At 37.3% G+C, this 18,628-nt stretch overlaps 1 protein-coding gene across 1 annotated transcript in view; it reads left to right on the top strand.

Moving 5' to 3' along the window:
• rbm25a (RNA binding motif protein 25a) overlaps positions 1–11,659 on the top strand; it is a 48,200-nt gene extending 36,541 nt beyond the window's left edge. The window contains exon 20 of the mRNA XM_067386522.1: positions 11,615–11,659. The gene's annotated coding sequence lies outside the window, so the exon portion shown is untranslated. The remainder of the gene's footprint in view (positions 1–11,614) is intronic.
• The last annotated feature ends 6,969 nt before the right edge of the window (positions 11,660–18,628 follow it).

Raw genomic sequence — 18,628 nt, 5'->3', positions numbered from 1 at the left:
GAGGTGTAAAATACTTTAATTTCTTTCTTTCTTTGCAATCTAACAGTTATTTTTCTTAAATGAGACCACTTTGATGACGAATGCAGCCTTCAAATGCAACCTCCGGAGGACGCAGCCTTCGAAATGAGACGCAGCTATTGTTGAAAACAGTTGTGCTACTTAATATTTTTGAGGAAATTCTGATACATTTGTATTTCAGGATTCTTTGATGAATAGAATGTATGAATAAAAAGAACAGCAATTATTTGGAAAAAAAAAAAAAAATTGTAACATTTATAAATTTCTTCATTGTCACTTTTGATCAATTTAATGCATCCTTGTTAAATAAAAGTATTTGAAAAGTATTTCTTTCAAACAACAACAACAACAAAAACCTTACTAACCCCAAACTTTTGAATTGTTTATTTTTAATTCCAAAATTATCTTAAAAATTAAAAAATATAATGTGTTTTTAATTATGCATTTTAAAATAATTGTACTTTTTTGCCTTTATTCAAAGGACAATAGAGCACACAGAAAAGTATGGAAAGAGGGGGAAAACGGGATCAGGTCATGGCTCAGGTCGAATTCAAATCTGAATTCCTGTGAGCCACAGCTTTTGTGTCGTGAGCTAGTGTACAACCCGCATCTCCAGAATTGTAGAGATTCTCAAAAAATAAAATAAAAAAATAAAGTACAAAATAAAAAAATATTATTTTAAGGTTAGCGTTATTCTGTAGTCATTATAATCAGCTTTATAAAAAACAATAAAAGGTATGTCCTAATTTAGGCATGTTTGTGTGAGTTTTGGGGAGGCACAAGCCCTTATTATCATGAGAGTAAAATAAAGGAGAAGAGTCTTATCACATAGAAACAGGTGTGAAAATGACAGTGTGGGGGCGGAAACACTCACGCGCGCTCTCTCTCTCTCTCTCTCTCTCTTACACACACACACACACACACTGTGAACAGGCTTTGAAGCCGTTCTGCCTGCAGGCTCTCTGTCCGCCCTGATGCACATTTATTTCTTGGTAGCAAGTGGTCTGATTGGTGTATGTGTGTGTATGACAAGGTTTTTCTTCCTCCTTTCTTTCCTCTAACAATAGTGTATTGATTTATATTCAGACGGACATAAGTCAGAGCACTGGTAAAAATGCTTCTCAGTTATGGTGTTTTCTAATTTAATACAACATTTTAATTCTTTTTTTAGCATAGCAGTTTGAGTGGAGAGTTACTGTTTTAATGAATTACATAATGTCTCAGTATTTGGTTTGTCCCTCATTTGCTTTAATGACAGGACAGCTGCACTTAAGCTGCATGAGCTCCACAAGTTTTTGTAAAACCTGATGATCATGTTCACCAGCATGGTTTGACAGTGAAAAGCATCCTCTCAACAGAGTTGTTCACGTTAATGTCACGATGTTCTGCAGAATCTGGAATGTTTCTTCTTTTAAGTCCGAATTCTTTATTTGCACTTTAGCATCCCGCAAACTAATCACCAATTTGAAAACATGCAGAAATCTACAGGTGTGTTTGGATATGCTCATGCACTCCTGCTGTCTTTTCAGTGAGATCTGGGAGCAGCAGGTCTCTGAGGGAGCGTTTGTTGGCTCAACAGGGTGCAATAGGTGTTTTTATGGTTACTGGCAGATCCCTTGTGTTTCTGAGAAGTGTGTTTGTGTGTGTGTAAACCTCTGCTGTTGTGTGTAGCTGTGATCATCCACCAGAGCCCTGGGAAGACAGCACAAGCTCAAATACACAATACAGTATATAAATGACACAATGGGATGCATATCTCTCAATTCAATATGATGTCTTAGCCCTGCAGAGTGTTTTGGTTTGTGTGCATCTCGCATTCTCTCTTTTTCTATCAGACAGACTGTGCCATCTCCCTCTGTAACGCAGCAGCAACACAGCAGTAACTCGACATTAACTGTTTGGCAGCACATTTTCCAACATTTTAAAGTTTAAAAAATCTTTATCAGTCAGTAGTAGAGAGTATTTTTTTTTTCTTTGTGGAAGTTTTGCATAGGGATCTAAAGAAGATAATTGTGAGCTTGCCAAAAGGAAGTTTTATTATGTGTGGATATTTTGGATTTTTGGATTGGCCAAGTGTATGGTTCTTTACACGTAGTAACAGTTCTATTTAGAACCATAACTCTTTATATGCTGAAATGGTTCTTTGTGTTAGGATCTTTTTCCCCCGCCTTTTTTATTTGTTTGTTTGTTTGTTTTTTAAATCAGTAACTGTCAAAGCCACCTCATTATTGATTTTCTGGAGCTCAGCAGCCATCCAAAATACACTGACTGCCAACACACTCTTGACTAGTAAATAATTTCTTTCTTAAAATGTCTTTAGATTTTAACTTTCAATTTGGTTATGGTCATGTCTTTTTCTCTTTTTAGTTTAGAACATGTAAGCAGCTCTATTTACTAAAGGATACTTATCTTCTCTTCTTCCACCAAGTAAGAGAGATATTGAATTCATGATCCATGTATTTTTAGATTTTTTTAAATTAGTACTTTTATATATCACTTGTTCCTTTTAACATTGTAAAGGGCTCACATATTGCCATTTTTTGCTTATTTCGGCCTTAATAAACATTGTTTTTACATAAACAAATAGAAGAGACATACTGTAACTGTAAAGATACTAATATAAAATAAACTATAATAAAAAGGTTATTTGTAACACCATTGATGACTTATATAGCACTATGAAAGCATGGTTCTTTATGGAACCTTATAAAAATGGTTCTATTTAGGACCAGAAAAGGGTCTGCTATTGTTACAAGCAGAAGAACCCTAATTTGGTACTGTTTAGAACTATTTTTCTTTAGAGTGTATTGTTCATAAATGAAAACTCAGAACTTTGCAACATTAGGTGAGCACATGCGACATAAGATTCAAAAGAAGCATGCAAACTTTTATGGAGATTGCGCAATAGGTGGTGAATATATACAGGTGCTGGTCATATAATTAGAATATCATCAAAAAGTTGATTTATTTCACTAATTCCATTCAAAAAGTGAAACTTGTATATTATATTCATTCATTTCACTCAGACTGATATATTTCAAATGTTTATTTCTTTTAATTTTGATTATTATAACTGACAACTAAGGAAAATCCCAAATTCAGTATCTCAGAAAATTAGAATATTGTGAAAAGGTTCAATATTGAAGACACCTGGTGCCACACTCTAATCAGCTAATTAACTCAAAACACCTGCAAAGGCCTTTAAATGGTCTCTCAGTCTAGTTCTGTAGGCTACACAATCATGGAGAAGACTGCTGACTTGACAGTTGTCCAAAAGATGACCACTGACACCTTGCACAAGGAGGGCAAGACACAAAAGGTCATTGCAAAAGAGGCTGGCTGTTCACAGAGCTCTGTGTCCAAGCACATTAATAGAGAGGCGAAGGGAAGGAAAAGATGTGGTAGAAAAAAAGTGTACAAGCAATAGGGATAACCGCACACTGGAGAGGATTGTGAAACAAAACCCATTCAAAAATGTGGGGGAGATTCACAAAGAGTGGACTGCAGCTGGAGTCAGTGCTTCAAGAACCACTACGCACAGACGTATGAAAGACATGGGTTTCAGCTGTCGCATTCCTTGTGTCAAGCCACTCTTGAACAACAGACAGCGTGAGAAGCGTCTCGCCTGGGCTAAAGACAAAAATGACTGGACTGCTGCTGAGTGGTCTAAAGTTATGTTCTCTGATGAAAGTAAATTTTGCATTTCCTTTGGAAATCAGGCTCTCAGAGTCTGGAGGAAGAGAGGAGAGGCACACAATCCACGTTGCTTGAGGTCCAGTGTAAAGTTTTCACAGTCAGTGATGGTTTGGGGTGCCATGTCATCTGCTGGTGTTGGTCCACTGTGTTTTCTGAGGTCCAAGGTCAACGCAGCCGTATACCAGGAAGTTTTAGAGCACTTCATGCTTCCTGCTGCTGGAGATGCAGATTTCATTTTCCAACAGGACTTGGCACCTGCACACAGTGCCAAAGCTACCAGTACCTGGTTTATGGACCATGGTATCCCTGTTCTTAACTGGCCAGCAAACTCGGCTGACCTTAACTCTATAGAAAATCTATGGGGAATTGTGAAGAGGAAGATGCGATATGCCAGACCCAACAATGCAGAAGAGCTGAAGGCCACTATCAGAGCAACCTGGGCTCTCATAACACCTGAGCAGTGCCACAGACTGATCGACTCCATGCCACGCCGCATTGCTGCAGTAATTCAGGCAAAAGGAGCCTCAACTAAGTATTGAGTGCTGTATGGAATTTTGAATTCTGTTTTGAATGGAATTAGTGAAATAAATCAACTTTTTGATGATATTCTAATTATATGACCAGCACCTGTATTATATACCAGTTATCACTGTAAAGCTGCTTTGAAACAATCTGCATTGTAAAAAGCACTATATAAATAAAGGTGACTTCACTTAAAGAAACATATTTCCTTAGTTAATTGCTTGTATTGGCCATAAATGGTATTTTCCATCTCAGATAGGTGGTCACAGGCTTGCTAAATGAAACATAATATCTTTTTACACATGTGCTTAAAGGCCTTAAAAAGCTTGAACCCTAATTGCTGCTTGCAGCTACATTCGTCTTTGTTTTTCCCTTAATGTTTTAGTAAAGCAATAAGCCACTCAAGCCAATGTTTTACAGTAATTTTTTACCATAGCTAAGGGTGAATTTGTACAATCTAATTTGTACAGAATCTGTCAAAAGTTTGGAAACATTATAATTTTTTTATATTTTGAAAGATATTTATTTAATCAAAAATACACAGAAACATTAATGTTGTGAAATATTATTATTATTATATATTATTAAGTAATTTTTTTTTTTTTTTATAAATTTGAAAATGTAATTTATTCCTGTGATGAAAAACTGAATTTTCAGTATCATTACTCAAGTCTTCAGTCTCTCGTGATCTTTTAATAAGCTGATTTGCTGCTCAAGAAACATTTATTATTATTATCAATGTTGAAAACAGTTTTTCCTGCTTAACATTTTTGGAAACAATGATACAAAAAAAGAGAGAGGAATTAATACTTTTATTCATCAAGGATTCGTTAAATTGATAAAAAAGTGACAGTGAACACATTTATAATGTTACAAAAGATTTCTATTTAAAAAATGCTTTAATAAATTTAATAAATGCAAACAAATGCTGTTCATTGAACTTTCTATTCATCGAAGAATCAGAAAGAGTGTTAATTTTGCAATTGTCTGTTTGATCATTTTTACAATTTTTAAGGGATTGATTTAAAGAAATACCACCTCACAATAACCTCCAAGGTCAACTGGTTTGTGATTTACTGGAGTATCTACCATGACATTCAACATGGCATTGGACCCACGCAGCACTTTTACTGTTCAGGGCCTGTCAGCCAAATTGAATTACAGTCTCTTTAGCTCTTCTTGCTAAGCCAAATCAGATTTACTGATGTTGTATTTAAATATTTATTAGATATATCTATCAGATTCTCAGTCTGAGAAACACCAGCCATTAATCACAGCATAAACTGTTACATATTCAACATGCAACACAATCTCCAGCTGAGGCGACTATACAGGAACCCAAATAGTATTTCAATGTTCTAAACCCTCCATCAGCTCTGTTGTGGCCCTTCTAAACAAACAGATTTTGTTTTTAGCATTTGTAATCTATTCTCTCTTTTTGCTCTTGCTTTCTCTACATGACTTTGCAATTATTTGTATATGTGTGTGTATGATTGGTTGCATCCTCCTTCTACTTAACTGCCATCAACTAATGTTATTTTCTCTGTCTCGGTGTGTATGCATTCTTCTTTGTGTGTGTGTGTGCATCTGTCATTTTCACACTTAATGAGGGCTGGTTTTTTCAGTTCCCATAGTAACGTCAAGATAATGATGCCTCTGTGTCTTGTCAAGATGTCTGACAACACAGTGGGTTGTCTGTGACATCCTAACTTACATAGCATTGTGGGAAATGTCCCATGTGAGCTTGCAAGTGGCACCACTTCACTCATGGGTGAAACTAGAGGAACTCCAATATATCAGAGTCTGTTAAAAAGACAAAACGAGGCCAGATAGAACAGTACAATGAGGAGGCGAGACAGATTTTTTTTTTCTTGTAAGGTGTAGTTATAGTGAAAAACTTGCTGGTTTAAATCATGACAGCTCTCAGTCTCGGTGGTAACTGTAGACTTTATACCAACACAGCGGGTTCAAAACAAAAATGCCTCTACCTACATTTTTGCAAAACTACTAAAATGTACCAATAAATAAAGTTTTGCTGCATTTTCCACCAACATATTTTATTCTTTTTGACACAAATTGTGATTACAGGGGCATTAATAAAGACTTATTTTTATACAATTCCATTCACAATACTGTTTGACCATACTATATGAATGCTTTTGTCCATGATTTGTGAACTATTACATTTTGATGTTTACCTCACATAACCAGCTCCATATGGCTTTTCTGTCATAGTAAACTTGTTCAGTAGCTCACCTGGTACAGCACTGCATTTGCAATCTGAAGCACTTGTGTACGAGTTTAAGGCAATGTTTGACCAACAGGTAAGAATGTTGAACCAAAACATTTGAAGAGAAGTAATTTCTTGACAATTAAAAGTGTTATATAGCCCACTGAATCATTCTCAGACTTAATGCTGACAACAATGGAAGCACTTGGGAGAGAACTGTCAGGAGACTTATTTCTTAGCACAGAAGAGGACAGTGGTGCAAGAGGATTACCAAATCATTGTTTTAAGTCTGAAAATATAGCAAAAGTAAAACAGAAATTCAAAAACAATGGACTTGTGACAAGACCCCTGAAATAATAAGGCCTTAATTTTAAGCTTTCATAGTGATGAGGGATATTTTTGCTAGACAAAGAGCAGGAGAAATACCAAGCGAGTGTCTCAGAGCCAGCAAAAGCTATGGAAAGAGTGACTGTTTATCTCACAGAGTAAGATGCAGCCTGCAGAAATGACATGCATGGTTGTTGTCCTCACTGGAACTACCTACTGTAGCCAAGGCACAATAAAGTCTGTTAGCCATTTCCAAAGCCCATCTTTACAAAATATAGATTCTGGGAATCAATACTCATGAGACCAAATCAATCATTTTAGATCTAACAGCATCCAAAATGTTATGGTGTTGCTAGAGGAGGAGTACAGTGAGAAGTGCCTGGTTCCCACAGTAAAGTTCAGTGGTAGTAAAGCTCTTATATAGGGATGTATGAGTGCTGAGGGTGTGAGGGAGTTGTGCTTTATCAATGCTGTCATGAATTCCCACACCACTGTGTAATTTAATACACAAACTTGAAACAGAAGATGTTACCCTTTCCGCATTTTTTCAACATGACAATGAGGAAATGCATTCTCCCAAGGCGAAAAACCTTCTGTGGACATGTATTGCACTCAATCTTAACACTCTTGAGTGCCTGTGGGGGATTCTGTAGAGACGAGTTGAGCAACACTCCCCATTAAAGATCAGGGCATTTAAGGAGCTCATCATCCAGGAGTTAAACAGGACAGATGTGACAATTTGTCATGAACTTGTACACTCCGTGCCAAGAAGGGTCAGAGCAGTATATTCAAAATTATGGAGGGCATACTAAGTACTAGAATATTATACATTTGTTGAATTAAATCTAGGGTGTACTCATTTCTGCAATCCTTAATTTAAACAAAATTGGCTAATTTACTTATTTTATGGCTATCAATGACATATATTTCTCAGTTTTTATTATGTATATGTTTAATGCATTTTAGTTTTGCCATCTTTCCATGAATTGTATTAGTGATCATAAAGAAAATACACCTTTTGTATTTGTTCAGTATTTGCTCATTTATGCTGTGCACTGTAAGTAACATTTTCAATTAAGTAACGCAAGTTACTTTTTCACATTTATTGACTGACAGCCCTCCTGTTCCCATGTTGAGAGAAATAAAGTGCAGAGGCGTTGTGTGCGCTGTGTGAAAATGATAGTTATTGTAGTTCTAGACTAAATGTGAACTTGCACGAAAACATTCAGTGTTCCTCAAAATGAATAAAAACAGTGAAATGCAATCTAAGAATTTTACGCAAACATGGAATAATTAACTATATTAAATTTCACAGATATACTTGTATTTAACCTCACTTTATTAACCAATGTCTTTGCTGCTGACCTTCAATGATCTAATTCAACCATACTAATAAGCAAAAATTAGATTAGGTTTAGAAATAAGAGTGTTGAACGTTCTTCTCCTGTATCCTATTCTTCTTTAATCCAGAATGGCAGCACAGCTGAAAGGTTTGTTTGAGCTGCGCCCTCTACTGTACAGGTGTAAATATGCATTTCCTTCAGCCTGGGGATTATTCATTTCATTTTTGGTGTGAAAGAGCCTTTACATTTACCAAAAATATAACTTCTTTTGTTGTTGTTATTAAACAAACAAGCAAGCTCAACTCAGGTGAAAAAAAGTAACGCAAAAGTAATGTAACGTATTACTTTTCATAAAAAGTAACTAAGTAATGCAATTAGTTATTTTTTAAGGAGTAAAAAGTAACTTTCCCCAACACTGGACACAAGAGTTAAACATTGAATGTGTCGGCATGAAACTAGTGTGATAAAATTATTTACTTTTCTGGGTAAAGCAAAGCTATGTACAATCTTTTAACTTTAATGTCATGACCATGCTAAATTCTGCACAATATTTGCAAGGATAACAATAAGGGATGTGGCGTTTATTTATTCATCTCTATTCTAGCCTGTACTCCTCTGAACAGCTTTGTACCTTTGTGTTTTAGCACTTCTCGTGTAACAGACTCCTTATCACTCGTTTATAAGTTGCTTTGGATAAAAGTGTCTGATAACTGAATAAAAGTAAATGAAAGCTGAATGTTTTAAAGCACCCACAGATGTTCGTCCACCTAGAAAAGTAGTCCTTTCTTTAGAAAGTAAGAAAAAGGAAGAAAAAAAGTTTTACAGATTAAAAAACGAAACATTTTTAGTGAATAATGTTTGTAACAAAAATGCAAGCTTCACATTTCTGAATTTGAACATTCATAGTGCTTTGCCCTGTGTATGTCCATTCTGAGAGCTTTACAGTAACTATGATTTTACAAAAAGTTAAAATAGAAAAACATGAACAAAGAATGTGAAACTTGTATTAAAACTGCAACCAAAAGAACCACAACTTGCAGAACGACAAAAGTTGGAGGTCAAAAGTGCAAAAATTGAATTGACCAAAAACATGATATGCAGAAAACAAGCATCAAAGAGACATAATGAAAAATAAGGATAGACAAAAGAAATCACCCTTTCTTGTTTTCTTGCTTTGGTTTTAAACTCATCCCTCATTTATATGCAGCCCAGTCGTCAACACAGTCCTTTCACACAGTCAGGCTGCTCACACTGATCTAACATCTGAGAACCAACGCTTTCATCAACACACCTGATATGAAACACTGTGACAGTCCATTTTGTTTTAAATTAACAGACATTCAGGGACAACGGGTCGCTTGTCAGTGCCCACAGGCAGAGCTATATTCACCAGAGAATCTGGTGGCGATTTAAATGCACGCTCACGCACACATGGGAGACGAGGGAACATCATCCCCTGAGTGAATCTTTCATGCTTCTCCGCTCTATTCCTTCTAAATAAAACTCTCTGCTGAAATATTGACACTGTAACTTTTGAGCGCTTCAGTTTTCTACTCTAAAACCTTAATAATGCTTCTTGAGATTCTCAGCAATCCTTGAAAGACTTTTTGTCTTGACTCATTCACTTTTTCAAAGGACTTTTTCAGGAGAAGAGAAAGTCTGACTCTCTCTCTCTCTCTCTCTCTCTCTCTCTCTCTCTCTCTCTCTCTCTCTCTCTCTCTCTCTCTCTCTCTCTCTCTCTCTCTATATATATATATATATATATATATATATAGTATAAATATATATATGACTTTGTATGGGAGCTACAGGGTTACTGTCTGTGTAGCATTATAAACTGTGCCTGTTCTGTGACCTTTTGCTCCTTTTTGGAAGTTTTGGTTATTATAATTTAGAATTTTTCACTCAAAAAATGTTCAAAACCCATATGATTTTTTTTTTTTCATGCACAAGTTGAAACAATTATAAATGAGCAATGGAATGAAATCACAAGTTTGTGGTCAGTTTTTTTGTTTTATTTTTTTGGAATGCTTCTATAGAGTGCCCCAGGGATGACGCGTTTTTGTAGGCCAACCCGGAAGTTAGTGGCGCACGGGTTCCCTCGACTGAAAGCCTATTAATTTTTCCCACAGACTTTTGGAAAATCGCAGAAAATAAGCTCTGTGTTTAACAAAGGGTTATGACACTTACACGTTTTGTCTATCAAGATAATCTTTACAAGTTAACACAACATTTACAGATTTTGAAGCCTAAATAAAGTCGTCAGATATAAAAGGCTAACAGTAGGCTATAAACGGACGTCGTCCGTATCAACGTCGTCACCACCAAGCGTCCTCAAACTTTATTTAGAAAACAACTCTATTTAAAAACATGCTCACTGATTATGATCTGTGCTGTTATGAATACTTATCCACTTTTTCGTGAGAAATGCTGTCCAAATGTCCTGTTTGTCATGATGACGTCTAAAGTCCCCGCCAAAGGAAGTAGTCCCTTTTAGCAATTTTTTAGCAACCGCCAATTTTAAGACAGTAAAAGTTTAAAAAATCACAAGTGGGTTATAACTGGTGTGCTTTATGTCATAGATCAAAACGTTAAAGTATTTAGAGGCTTTGTTTACCACAGACCTTATTTCAGGCGATTTAGCAAAAACCCATTCAAAAAACCCATAGACTTTACGGCGTTGGAACCGGAAGTCCTAAAATGCTAACTCGCTTCCGGGTTTTGCCTACAAAAACACGTCATCCCTGGGGCACTCTATTCTGCATTGATTAAAAAATAACATTAAAATAAAAACATTATTTTTTATTTTTATTTATTCCAATAAAAATAAATCCTGTTCATTTTAACTTTCTATTCATCAATAATCCTGAAAAAAAAAATGATCATGGCTTGCACAAAAATATTACGCAGCACAACTGTTTTAACATTGTTAATTGCAAATGTTTCTTGAGCACCAAATCAGCATATTAGAATGATTTCTGAAGGATCGTGTGACACTGAAGACTGGAGTAATGATGCTGATAATTCAGCTTTGCATCACAGAAATAAATTACATTTTAAAATATGCTAAAATTGACAATTTTTTAAAATTGTAATAATATTTTACAATATTACAGTTTACTGTATTTTTGATAAAATAAATGCAGCCTTGTGAAAATGAGAAACTTCTTTCAAAGAACTTTTGAACAGTACTGTATATGACCATCATCCTGTTAAGATAATTCAGATGAAAGTTGTAACACTGTTTTGAGGTAAGAAAGTACAATTTCACATCTGGTATCATCGGAATCAGCAGGCTTTCGTCTTTGTTGTCCTATACAACAAAAACACAGGGTTGCATGCGTTGCAAATGAAATTTCCTTTGCTTCAGCAAAATACATAGCGGTGTGTTTGATCTCGCCATGACATTTGAGAGAAGCTGCGTAATAATAAGGGTTTATGAATGAGAGCTCATGTTTTTTTCGCTGTCATCCTGCAGGCTGAAAAACAACCTCATCTTTTGCACAACAAACAAATGAAAGGCACAGTGTGTGGAGAACAAGCCGAGTGAATCCATAAAGCTATCCTCTTGACAGTAAGTCTTGAATGCTCTTTGAAGTATATACTGTGTTTTTGTATTAAGAATAACAAGAGTCTGGTCAATTTGACTACTGTAAAATGATTTCTTACAGGATTCACATGATCCATGGTAGATTCATTACCTGTTTCAGGTCGAGCAGTTAACAGATGCTTTCACCACGGTATCTGTGTCTCTGCTAAATGCTTTTATTTTTAGTGTTTACATGCAGCAGAAACTGAAAAATTATGCACATGGCATTTCTGTGAGAAGTTTTCTAAGAATGTCTCTTGCTTCTTTACACATCATATTTAATTAATTAAACTTTTGTCATCTAATATTCTAACCAACAAACCATGATGATACCAATCCCTAGGAAAAAGGGGAAAAAAAGGAGAAAAAAAATCTTGGCAAAAATAGTATTTAAACAAATTGCAGTGATTTAAATCTGTTAAAACTTTATATAAAATGTATTAACATTAATTGAACAATTTTCGAGTTTTGTTTAAATTCAAAATTCATACTTAATTTTATATCAAATACGTCACATAGTGTGTACACTATTTAAAGATGACTTAGTTCAGTTTGATAGATATGTTTCATGAAATTGAAATGTGTAAATATTTTAAAAACATTTTTTTTTAGTGTAAGGGCTTTGAAAAACAAGTTCTCGAGACCTATTTTTTAAAAGTTGAACTGGTTTTGACTTGAGCACTACGTTTTTAGAACGCCTTGTCATGCGTGAAACGCTGCAAAAGATGCAAGACATGAGTGCAATGGTCATACATGTCCGTCTAGCGTGTTTACTTAGAAAAACAATGGGAAAGTAGTGCACTGGAATGGAAAAATGCATTCTATGTGAACAGCCTCTAATACTGCTCATAGTTCAATACTGACATTCTAAAGGACTTCCTTTAAGAGCCTCTATTATGCTCATTTACAGATTAATCAATTTGTTCAGGGCTTCTACTAAAAAGATTTACATAATTTAATGTTCAAATTGTTTTTCTTATAATTACCTGTTTTCACTCTCTGTCTGAATACTCTGTTTACAAGGGTACGTTTATATGTCAACAATGTACTAAAAACAAAAAACGTTTTTCCTTTGCACTTTTCATGTACAGACAACAATGTTGTCAATATGATCCCTGTTCACACATAATACACTGATCACTGAAGTCACTTTGACTGCATAACATGCATGCGCATGACGTCACCGTTTTCACAAATTTGCATTTTCAGGCCCCCAAAACGCTGCTGTCATTGAACGGCGAAAACACATAAAAAGTTTTCCAGTCTGTTGTGATTTGTCTACTGCTTAGAGCATGTGTCGGAAATGTAACACGACTTACCGGCGAGTATCAGCTCTGGAGGCTGCCTAGGAAAAAAATAATTTCCTTGACATAGTGATGGACTCTTCCATTACATGGCGACATAATCACATTACGAAAATAATAGCAGGAATAAATAATACAAGGCTTTTTAGGCAGGTGTTTTCTGTTGGAGAGATTAACTCACTTTTTGGCATGGACTTTGTGCTTTGTAACTTTGCAGATAGTTTACATGTGCAAACAGCTATATTACACTCTAAAGGAAAGGTAAAAACAAAACAGCATACTGGGTCCCCTTTAGAGGAAACCCAAAAATGTAAATTCTGTCATTTACTCAAACTGATGTTGATACAAACCCATGTGGTTATTTTGTGTGTGTGTGTGTGTGTGCTTGTTTTCATGATTTATGAGGACACAAATTTGTATAATGACATGGGTATTACACTGGTATTATGACATAAACATGTTTTATGAGGACATTTCGTGAGTTCTCATAATTAAAATAGCTTTAAAAACATACTAAACAATCTTCTACAGGTGCTGGTCATATAATTAGAATATCATCAAAAAGTTGATTTATTTCACTAATTCCATTCAAAAAGTGAAACTTGTATATTATATTCATTCATTACACACAGACTGATATATTGTATGTGTATATATATATATATATATATATATATATATATATATATATATATATATATATAAGAGCCCAGGTTGCTCTGATAGTGGCCTTCAGCTCTTCTGCATTGTTGGGTCTGGCATATATTGCATATTCCTCTTCACAATACCCCATAGATTTTCTATGGGGTTATGGTCAGGCGAGTTTGCTGGCCAATCAGGGATACCATGGTCCTTAAACCAGGTACTGGTAGCTTTGGCACTGTGTACAGGTGCCAAGTCCTGTTGGGAAATGAAATCTGCATCTCCATAAAGTTGGTCTGCAGCAGGAAGCATGAAGTGCTCTAAAACTTCCTGGTATACGGCTGCGTTGACCTTGGACCTCAGAAAACACAGTGGCCCAACACCAGCAGATGTCATGGCACCCCAAACCATCACTGACTGTGGAAACTTTACACTGGACCTCAAGCAACGTGGATTGTGTGCCTCTCCTCTCTTCCTCCAGACTCTGGGACCCTGATTTACAAAGGAAATGCAAAATTTACTTTCATCAGAGAACATAACTTTAGACCACTCAGCAGCAGTCCAGTCCTTTTTGTCTTTAGCCCAGGCGAGACGCTTCTGATGCTGTCTGTTGTTCAAGAGTGGCTTGACACAAGGAATGCGACAGCTGAAACCCATGTCTTGCATACGTCTGTGCGTAGTGGTTCTTGAAGCACTGACTCCAGCTGCAGTCCACTCTTTGTGAATCTCCCCCACATTTTTGAACTGGTTTTGTTTCACAATCCTCTCCAGGGTGCGGTTATCCCTATTGCTTGTACACTTTTTTCTACCACATCTTTTCCTTCCCTTCACCTCTCTATTAATGTGCTTGGACACAGAGCTCTGTGAACAGCCAGCCTCTTTTGCAATGACCTTTGCAGGTGTTTTGAGTTAATTATCTGATTAGAGTGTGGCACCAGGTTTCTTCAATATTGAACCTTTTCACAATATTCTAATTTTCTGAGATACTGAATTTGGGATTTTCCTTAGTTGTCAGTTATAATCATCAAAATTAAAAGAAATAAACATTTGAAATATATCAGTCTGCGTGTTCTGGCTTTGCCTGCTTTGGTGTTTTTGCTCCCTCTACTGGTAGTTTTATATTCTGCAGATTGAATATGTTTTATTCAGTTTCTGGGGTTCAAAAAGAACAACGTGCAAAGCACATGGTAGCGCACTTTAATTTGCTGTGTCAGTCCATCGGATTAACAACTCTTAACGAGGCACTGCCTGTAAGTAGAGTTTGATTATTTTTGATTGTTAATATATTATGATTGCGAGGAAGTACATGTAGATGTTTTCATGTTATAGCATTGGGAAATTTATATTGTACAATCATTTTGTACAACTGTCTTCTGGTGAACATTGTTGGACTGGACGTTTACCATGTGACATTTTATTTATGTATTCCTTCTGTGTTATGTTGTTTTACAGTTTTACACATTTATTCAGTAAATCAAAACGACGACTCCGGTGTCAAGACTGTTTATTGAGTGGATGTGTTTAGCTTGCTGGGTGCGAAGCCAGTATAGTAAAAAGGCAAGCTTCATACAAGAGCTGTTTATCTTGGAAGCTGGATTTCACCTGCTATTGTCATCTACGGCATAGAGGCTAACACGACAACTGCAGAGTATCCACACGGTAAAATCCATCAAGCTTATATTTCGGACCAGTCATGGAAGATGACAAAAGTCAGTCAGCTTCATCTCGACGTTCCGTGACTTCCAGCAAGTCCACGGTTAGTATGGCAGCGACTAAAGCAAGAGCAAAGGCGGAAGCTGCACAGGCAAGAGCCTCATTTGCAAAGAGGGAAATGGAAATTAAAATAGAGAAAGCTCGCCTTGAAGCAACATTAGACGTAATGGAAAAGGAGAGAGGCTGAAGCTGCAATGGCAGAAGCGGCAGTCATGGAAGCTGCAGTCGCAGATCTAGAGGTAAAAAGATCACAACATAGTTCAACTCTCCACCTTCCACAGCAAAGTCCTAGGCAACGTACTGAAGAGTATGTAAAACAACATAGTGAACCTAGTGATACTGTACCAGAGAATTCAAAGCCTGAATTACCCCAAAATATAGAGGATGATAGAGAGAAAAAGCCTTCTTCACCGGTGTATCATGTTCTGTCCTCTTGGAATGTCAGTCAATGCAGTTGCAGTGAGAAAAGGCAGCAGAGTAAACCTCCATTCCCCCACTCTCCACATAGCTTCTCACACCCTTCTAAGAGTCCAGCTGCGCCCATGCACCATCCTAGACGAGACACGAATCATCCTACTCATCACTCTAGTCATGATGTAGCCACGTATGACTTAGCTAAGTTTTTAACACGAAATCAGCTAGTGACATCTGGGCTTAACAAATTTGATGATCGTCCGGAAAACTATCTGGCCTGGAAATCATCATTTCTCAATGCCACCAAGAACCTTGATCTCACAGCAGGTGAGGAATTTGATTTATTGATTAGATGGCTGGGGAGAGATTCAGCAGATCATGCCCGTCGCATTAAGTCTGTGAATGTAAGGAACTTACCAGCTGGTCTTGAACTCATCTGGGAGAGGCTAGATATGACCTACGGATCTCCGGAAGCTATTGAAAAAGCTCTCTTCACAAAAATAGAGACTTTTCCAAAAATATCAGCTAAAGACCATGATAAACTCCGGGAATTAGGAGACTTGCTTTCAGAGATTGAAGCAGCTAAGAATGGCGGTGATCTACCTGGGCTCACTTATCTAGATACAGCAAGAGGAGTTAATCCTATTGTGCAAAAGTTGCCCTTTGGACTACAAGAAAAGTGGATGATGCAGGGTTCACACTACAAGTACACTTATGGAGTTTCTTTCCCACCATTCTCCTTCTTTGTGGAATTTGTATGTGCAGAAGCAAGAGCACGCAACGATCCTAGCTTCAATTTTTCTTTACTTTCCATAAACCCTGGTGGAAAGATCAGGTATAATGAAAGTCATGCTCAGAAACCTGTTTCAGTCCATAAAACGGATGTGATGTCCTCCTCTAACCTTTCTCATACCAAGAGTCTTCAAAGAGGAAACAACGAGGTTGAGAAGCAATGTCCTATACATCGAAAACCTCATCCTCTCAAGAAATGCAGAGGCTTCAGAGAAAAGCCATTAGAGGAACGAAAAAGGATCTTAAGGGAGCTATCTATTTGTTTCAGATGCTGCTCATCTAACAAACATGTGGCTAAGAATTGTGATGTGTCAATTAAATGTTCTGAATGTGAGAGTGACAAACACCTGGCTGCTCTCCATCCAGGCCCAGCGCCGTGGCGTTCTGATTCTACTCCTCCTTCACTGCATGGCGGGGAGGAAGAGGAGTGCTGCGGTGGAGATGTGTCATCAAAGTGCACCAAGATTTGTGGCAAAGGTTTTAGTGAGAAGTCATGCTCTAAAATATGCCTTGTGAATGTTTATCCTGCTGGCAGCCCTGACCAAGGCAGGCGGATTTACACTATTATAGATGAGCAAAGCAATAGATCCTTGGCCAGATCAGAATTTTTTGACAGTTTCAATGTGCAAGGAACTTCTGCTCCGTACACATTAAAGACGTGTGCAGGAGTAGTCCAAGCAACTGGAAGAAGAGCTCAAGGGTTCATCATTGAGTCTGCAGATGGTGAGATCAATTTTCCACTTCCTACTCTCATCGAATGCAATAGTATGCCAGATAACCGAGATGAAATACCAACCGCAGTTGCTGCCCTGCATCACAGCCACCTAAAAGAGATAGCAGACAAGATACCGCCTATTGATCCAAATGCTGAAATACTGCTTCTGCTGGGAAGAGACATAATACGAGCACATAAAGTCCGCAAACAACTCAACGGTCCTCATGATGCTCCGTATGCGCAAAAATTGGACCTTGGTTGGGTCATTGTGGGAAATGTGTGTCTAGGAAAGTGCCACAAGCCCTCTCTGGTGAACTGCATGAGAACACACATCTTAGAGAATGGCAGACCAAGCTACTTCAGTCCATGCAATAATCACATTGTACTGAAGGAGACGTTTAATGAGAAAACCCAGTTCCACAAACCTAGCCTATCAAGCTGCAGACTTGGTCAGTCTTTGTTTCAGCAGACCAAAGATGACAATAAATTTGCACCTTCAGTTGAGGATCAGTTATTCCTGGACATTATGGATAAGGAATTCTTCAAGGACTCAAGTAACAGCTGGGTAGCACCATTGCCATTCCGTGAGCCAAGGAGACGCTTACCCAACAACAGGGAGTATGCAGCAAGACGTTTCATGTCTCTTCGTCGCAACCTTGACAAACGACCAAAGATGAGAGATGACTTCACAGAATTCATGCAGAGAATACTTGACAATAACCATGCAGAGCTAGCTCCTCCTTTACAAGATGGTCAGGAGAGCTGGTATCTTCCATCATTTGGTGTGTACCATCCAAAAACCAGACCAAATACGAGTGGTATTTGACTCTAGTGCACAGTTTGATGGAGTGTCCCTCAATGATGTACTGCTTTCTGGCCCTGACCTTAACAATAGCCTGTTAGGAGTCCTCATAAGATTTCGAAAGGATCCTGTTGCCATCACAGCCGACATACAGCAGATGTTTCACTGCTTCTTGGTCCGGGAGGACTGTCGTGATGTTTTACGCTTTCTATGGCATCGTGATAATGATCTGTCTAAAGAGGTTGTGGACTACAGGATGCGAGTTCACGTATTTGGAAATAGCCCTTCACCGGCAGTGGCCATTTATGGAATTCGCCGAGCTGCCAGAGAAGAAGAGAAAGAATATGGCACTGATGTGAGGAAATTCATTGAACAAGACTTCTATGTAGATGATGCCTTAAAGTCATTTCCTACAGAGGAAGAGGCAATCAATGTGCTTAAAAGAGCACAAGAGGCACTAGCTGCTTCAAACCTCAGGCTTCATAAAATTGCTGCAAACAGAGCCAAAGTAATGGATGCCT

This window comes from Chanodichthys erythropterus, chromosome 5 (genome assembly GCF_024489055.1).
Source record: "Chanodichthys erythropterus isolate Z2021 chromosome 5, ASM2448905v1, whole genome shotgun sequence".
In the NCBI taxonomy this organism is placed as follows: domain Eukaryota; kingdom Metazoa; phylum Chordata; class Actinopteri; order Cypriniformes; family Xenocyprididae; genus Chanodichthys; species Chanodichthys erythropterus.
Note: the sequence above shows the minus strand (reverse complement) of the source record. Positions and strands in the feature narration are given on the sequence as shown.